This window comes from Oryctolagus cuniculus, chromosome 4 (genome assembly GCF_051225735.1).
Source record: "Oryctolagus cuniculus isolate XC-2025 breed Fujian yellow rabbit chromosome 4, ASM5122573v1, whole genome shotgun sequence".
NCBI lineage: Eukaryota > Metazoa > Chordata > Mammalia > Lagomorpha > Leporidae > Oryctolagus > Oryctolagus cuniculus.
The window spans coordinates 58,708,044-58,715,674 of NC_142870.1; the positions used below are offsets into that span (position 1 = coordinate 58,708,044).

General features: G+C 34.6%; 1 pseudogene across 1 annotated transcript; it reads right to left on the reverse strand.

The window, feature by feature from the left end:
* Nucleotides 1-6,517: 6,517 nt before the first annotated feature.
* Nucleotides 6,518-7,407, reverse strand: LOC100343876 (complex I assembly factor TMEM126B, mitochondrial pseudogene; annotated as a pseudogene). The gene has a single exon (XR_016232089.1). The product of XR_016232089.1 is annotated as a complex I assembly factor TMEM126B, mitochondrial pseudogene (transcript).
* Nucleotides 7,408-7,631: the final 224 nt, after the last annotated feature.

Genomic DNA, 7,631 nt, shown 5'->3' on the forward strand with positions numbered 1-7,631 from the left:
CATACACATTAAGGCACTCACACAGCATAGAATAAGCCCATGTGAGTAAACCACATAAATAATATTCACCACGTGCATTGTAATTTAACAAACTTTAAGAACTACACATTTTACACACCTGTACTGAAACACAAGTCTTGTTGAAATTATACTAAAGGAAAACATTCTACTATGCGGCTATTGTATAAAGAATTGCATTATATGATTAAGGAGAATGATATGTCAAAAAACATGGCTAACCATGCATACATGCATACATAGGTACATATCTTTGGTTGAACAAGAATGTGGAATGATAAAACGTTATTTGCAGACCCTAGTACAGATAATTTATGAATTGGATTTAGATCATTAAATAAAACTTTGTGGCGAAAAGTATCTTGAGGAGCCATAATTAAGAATAATTATAAATTATTCCCTTAGCAGTTTTATAACAGCTTTATAACACCTCATGCACTATGCAACATTTTGTTGACATTGTGCTGAACTCATTGACACCACAAATATGGGTCTTCTTTCATTTTGACTGGAATAAGCTTTCCTGACTACTCTACCAATAACCATCTGGTAAATAATGCATTCATAAAAATAGAGAAGCATCTCAACATGAAACTTAGGCAAATGGGATAATTACATTGCCTTACATAGCAAAACCAACCTGATAGCTAATGAAATAGAAAAGGAAGTAGGATGGGAATAAGAGAGAGAAGAGATGCGCAATTCGGGACATGCTCAAGCTGACTTACCTCAAACGGTAGAGTTAGAAACATACCAGGGGATTCGAATTCAATCCCATCAAGGTGGCATGTACCAATACCATCTCACTAGTCCCAGTGATCAATTTCTGTTCAAAATTGATCGTAATGATAGGACTAAGAACCAAAGGGATCACATAAACAAGAATAGTGTCTGCAAATACTAGCTGATAGAATCAAAAAGGGAGAGAATGATCCAACATGGGAAGTGAGATACACAGCAGACCCATAGAATGGCAAATGTCCTAACCAGCACTCTGGCCTCAGAATCAGCCCTTAAGGCATGTGGATCCGGCTGAAATTCCCATGAGATTATTTCAGGCATGGAAAGCCAAGACACTCTGGGGGAAAAAAAAAAAACCCTAAATGAAAGATCTTGGTGAGTGAGATCCCAGTGGAAAGAATGGGTCATCAAAGAAGGAGGTACCTTTCTCTGAAGGGAGGAGAGAACTTCCACTTTGACCATGGCCTTGTCTAAAAATGATCAGAGTCAGTGAACTCAGGGGGCTTCCGTAGCCTTGGCAGCTCATGACAAGAGCCTAGGTTGATTACTGAGGCCATAAACAAGAGTGTCAATTTGTTAAGTCAACAACAGGAGTCACTGTGCACTTACTCCTCATGTAGGATCTTTGTCCTTAGTGTGCTGTACATTGAGATTTAATGCTATAACTAGTACTCAAACAGTATTTTTCACTTTATGTTTCTGTGTGGGAGCAATCTGTTGAAATCTTTACTTAATGTATACTAAACTGATCTTCTGTATATAAAGAGAATTGAAAATGAATCTTGATGTGAATGGAAGGGGAGAGGGAGTGGGAAAGGGGAGGGTTGCGGGTGGGAGGGATGTTATGGGGGGGAAGCCATTGTAATCAATATTCTGTACTTTGGAAATTTATATTCATTAAATAAAAATTAAAAAAAAGAATAGGAAAGAGCAAAGAAAATGCGAAATGAAACTGGTATGAAAAATGCCACTGAAAACTCATCTAAGGTCTTTTCACACCAGCACAATTACTCTTTAAAAATATACCCCTATGAATTCTATTCATACTCATTCATACTCATCCTTGCAAATCATTCCTACTTCACTCAGATGCTTAGATGAGAACTCACAGAGCTTCACAGGCAGAGATGGATAGAAGGTAGTAAAACTTTGTGTGTCTTTACGCCTAACATACTTCATCTTATTTACTTACTCTATCCTTTTTCCTGCCTCTCTTTCTATAACAATACTTTTCAGTACAGCTGGCTTCATTATGGACTGATTTTGAATGAGTCAAAGTACAAAACACAATTTATGTAGTAACTTCACATAAAAAATAGAGTTTTGTGATTTAGGGCAATTAACCATCTGACTTCTATAGGTGAAATATTATAGGAATTTGGAACTAAACTATATACTTCTCATATTTAATTAAACTGTTCACAGTCTATGAAATAAGGTAAGATAACTTAATATTAAAGAGCTACCATAGTCCTTAGAAACAATAATCATTGTACACACAAGTACACACACAAACACTATATAGAAGATTTTTCGTTTCCAAGAATATACTTCATACATGTTGCACCTGTGGGGAATACTAATTGCCACTCCTCTTTCTCTTGTCTCTTTAGGCTACATAAGAATGATTGATTATTCTACCTTTTTTCTCTGATCCCTATTAGAATGCAGCTTCAAAAGAATAACTATATATATATATATAACTATATATATATATATATATATATATATATAAACTGCATTATCTCTTTGTAACTGACATTTGTCATTCTTTTTCCCAAATCTCATATTGAACACTTTTTGTGTGTTTGAGAATTCTCCAAATGTAAAATACTAAATTTTGCCTTTCCTATCAGTATGCATAGATTTGATAATCGAGACTCCAGAAATCAGAATCTATGCATGAAGCTCTACTCTGGAAACAGGCTATGTGAAGAAGCCAACAGCATATAGAATTCATCATGACAAGAGTGGCTGCATCAATGTTTCACATTTGAAGTCAGCTTAGCAGTAGATGTAATAATGATGCCTAATGCTAACATGTTGCAATAGAAGCTGTATTCTGTGTGACTGGATCTTCCTGGGATCAGTCAATTTCACTAGAATAATTTTGAGGGAACATTTTCTTGATGAATCTATGAGTCACTAAAGCCAGACAGATATATTCTTTAGGCTTCCATGGGCTCCATCATAATGACTAGCAAATTCATTTTTTGTTGAAACTATTTAGAATGTGTTTTTTCAATCCTCAAACAAGAACCCTAACTCACATACTCTTTTTTTTTTTTCTTTTGACAGGCAGAGTGGACAATGAGAGAGAGACAGAGAGAAAGGTCTTCCTTTTCCTCGGGTTCACCCCGCAATGGCCACTGCAGCTGGTGCACCACGCTGATCTGAAGCCAGGAGCCAGGTGCTTCTCCTGGTCTCCCATGCGGGTGCAGGGCCCAAGAACTTGGGCCACCCTCCACTGCAGTCCCAGGACACAGCAGAGAGCTGGACTGGAAGAGGAGCAACCGGGATAGAATCTGGTGCCCTAACCGTGACTAGAACCTGGTGTGCCAGAGCTACAGGTGGAGGATTAGCCTATTGAGTCGTGGCACCGGCCCAATTCACATACTCTTTAGACTGATTTTAAAGTATAAGCAACAACACTATGCTCATAAATTATATATATATGAAATACATGACATTTTTCACTTTATATAAATTTTAAAAAATGTTAAAAAACAATTCTTTCATTCAGGTTATTTGGAATACATGGTAAAGAACTTGTATTTAGAGTACATAGCAGAAACTGTATGAAAACAACATCCCTATCCACAGATTTAGAGAATGAATGAATGTTTTCCCTGTTACTCTGCTAGGAAGAATATATTTTTTCTTATAATTCTTCACTTTATAGCAGTCTTATAAACTCTGAAATTTTAAATCATTCCAGTATCCAAAAGAAAATTGCACTCAATTGGTAATAGGGTTGCTATGTAATTCCAGATGCTGGTTCATCATTCAAAGATGCTAGATTGCTCCATGCCAGCACACATCTCATTGAGAGACAGAGCTGATGATGCCACATAAGTCTCTTTTGTAAGACGATGGAAATAATTCAGGGTCTATGTCCTGATCATTGTTACTTTTATAATAGTTCAAGGACGTAAGACTATAATTTCATGGATCATTTCTATAGTTAGCTAATAGTATAAAGAAGTATCTTGGCACTGTGGGATATGAAATATATTTTAGGGCGAAAAAAATGAGAGAGATTCCTGCTATGAGGTGGCATTTAAACTCACCCTAATGTTGTAGTTTGCAGAAAAATGCTGATCCAAAATAAATAATACATATAGCAGAAAACCTAGGGTTGTTATGTTTGAGTTAGAATAGAATATAGAGTGACACAGCAATAGGCAGGCACCCAAGGAGGAACAAACGTAGTTCCTTACTTCTCTAGTGCCAGTAATTAAAACCTGAATCAAGTGGTAGACATCCTAAAGCAGATTACATGGATAAAGAGACAGGCATACAGTAGAAGATCTTGACCAGGGAAGCAAAGTCTGCGGGCAAAGAGCTCTTAGTCTGTAGTAGTGAACACTGTGCTCCAGAGAAAATTGGGACGTGACATTGGAACCAATATCTTTATCTCTTTTTAAGTGTCCCATACACACCTGCATATAGAATTTATAGATATCATTAATATAGGTATACATATTATATATGTGTTAGTATATATGTGATACCTAATATATATTTTATATATATACATCATTAAATCTTGTCAACTTTATAAAGAGAAGGAAAGCCTTTAAAAAGAAAAAAAACTGTATGCATTGTTATATGTTACTTACATGGTTAATGTAAAACCACATGACTACTAGAATCAGGATTCTGGGGCTCTAAAAGAATAGTCTGCTTGACATTAAGAGGTCAATGTTTATACATTCTTTTTGTGAGACATGAATAGAAAATTTAAAAAATATTTCCAGCAAAAGTAACAATCATTAAAAATGTGGATAAAGCATGTTCCTCAAGAAATAGAAATAAAAACAGTAACATAAGTAGAATATACAAAGATAAGTTTCATCACATATTTTATTCTGAGTAAAACCATATATGTAAGATGTTCCACTTCTGTAAGTAGAGAGTAGAAACAATGTAACATCAATTTTAAGTGAAATATAAAAATGATGTAATCTGTGTCTTAGTACACTGTTACAGTTAGAGAAAGTAATTTCTAATGAAACATGATGGTTTGCCTTTACTAAACAATTAGAGCAAGGATAATTAACATGAGCCTGAATCCTTGCTATAGAATAGTAGATATAAATGTCAATACATTATTAAATTTCCTAAATTCAAATAAATATAGTTTTCTCTTCATATATTTGAAAATTTGGCTCCAAGAATTCTCAATACTCAAGTCCCTCATAAATGATATAGTATTTGCATGCAACCCATACTCATTATCCTATATACTTTAAATCATTTCTAGACCACTTATGATATCTTATACAATGTAAATACTATTTGAATATGAGAGTACTTCAAAAGTTTTCAGAAAATGGATTAAAAGCTGTGTAAACTTTGGTACAAAAATGGAAGAATTGCACATTTTCTATTAATTTTTGAATATTTATCACAATTGTTATACTATGTTGTTCAGGGAATAATGATAAGAAAAAATCAATACATGTTTAGTATATATGCATTTTTCATCAATTTTTTCAATTAGCAGTTGGCTTAATACACGGATGCAGAACCTAACTGTAATACAAAATTGACTTGAGAATTGTGAAATTAAACATCTTTAAAAGGCACGGTCATTTTTTCATAATAAATTTTGTTTCATATGGAATGATTATGGTTCCTTATGTGTAATGAGCTGAATCGTGTCCCCTTCAGATTTCTAAGTTTAAGCCTTAACACCTAGTTCCTCAGAATGCCACTATATTTGGAGATAAAGCCTTTTTAAAAATGTTATTAAGTTAAAATAAGGTTATTATTTTGGGCTCATCCAATCTGACTGTTGTTTTTAAAAAACAGGAAATTTGGATACACAAAGAGATGCTAGTGATGTGTATTTCCAGAGGAAAGATCAGGTGAGGCTACAGCTAGAAGATGTTTATCTGCAAGCCAAAGAGAAAGGCTTCAGAAGAAACGAAACCCACCAACATCTTGCTATCGAACTTCTTGTCTCCTGAACTTTGAGGTAATAAATTAGTTTTATTTAAGACACCTAGTGTATTAGTATTTTGCTGCCACAGCCTTAACAAATGAATATACTTACCACTGCATATATCTTGATGGAGTGCAATAATATGATTTATGCATAATGCACTATAGTCAGTGCACATGATTCACTTGTGCAGCCAACATTGTCCATCTCTGTTATAACATAAGTTGATGACTGGTACACCTTGAGCTTCTGTAAGCCTTGAGCTTTTCATCAAAACCAAAAGTAATATCAAAAGAAGAAACTAAAATAAAAATCTGATGTATAAAACCCCATGTCAAAAAGCTGATACATTATTTTATAATTATGATAATGATAATCATAGATTCTATTTGAATATTTACTTACAGAAAAATATTCTTGTAAGGTTTCTGTGTTGGTGTATTATGCATTGATAATTAAATAAAAGGAATAATGCTTACATCACACTTGATAGCACTACACAGTACACTCTAAACTATGACATGTCCTTAACGGCATCTAAACACTCGGAGAGTGTGCAGTGGAATAATTGAATATTTTTTCACATTGTTTTACATTTATTGAATTACTGAATATTTATTAAGTATCTGCAATATAGCAGGCCAAACAGAGACAAGTTCTCTGTCCAGAGTGACTTTCAATTTTTTCCACAATATCCAAGTACTCATCATAAAAAAAAAAAAAACATTTTGCTGAATCAGTACCCATTCTTTGATTAATCTTCATGTACCATTTTTGCAAGTGTTTTTTCAAACAGTGAATAATGCTGTAAACCAATAAGTATTCAAATTCCAAACATTGTCTGAAAGACTAGAGGAATCACCATTGCTTTTATCTCTGTTTGACAAAGCAGCATCCAATGGAGTAAAACCCTTCCTTTCGGTGGCAGTGGAACTGTATGATATCTGACTGCCAGGCGTCCATTTTTAGAAAAAGCCAAACTAGAGGGATATAAAATACCAGATACTATGCCAATCAGTGAACTTCTAAGGACACAGTTTTCCTTGCTTATGTTACCTGAATACAAAGCATCGGTTACAAGGAGCTTGTAAGCAACTATGGTAGATAAAAATGGAAGTGTAGTCAATGATGCATATGTTTTCAAAGCAGCATGTTTAACCTTGAAGCAATGTCTGAAAATGAAGTTTGCCAGTATTCCAGAAAAACCAGCTGTTGTGCCAAGGGTCAGTGTTCCATATATATTTAAGGCCTTTTCTTTTCGAAGATACTCAAATTTTTTTTCTATGATTTCGATGACCATTGGTCTTCCGAGTTTTGCATCTCTTAGAGAAGGACTAGGCTGACCACGTGTATATGTTGCCATTCTGATGTCCTTGGGCGCTTCCCCAGTTCCTAATGGTACCACACCGGCATCTTTCACGTCTGCACCAGCCTCACCCCTCAGCGCCGCCATTTTGGCAGCTCACGTGACTTGCAAGTGGGCCGAATAATTGAATATTAAAACACAACTCAAATTGATGTGATTTTCTCTTTTAACATATTTTTTCCTGACTTTACTAAATACTAGTGTCAGAAAGTAACCTTAGAGAAATGATGAGAGACTTCATTGAGGATATATCTTCATCCATCTAATCAGAAAAATTAGTAGTATTCAAAATAGCAGATACAGTGTAAAACTGAGAAATCCTTGTTAATCAATTTA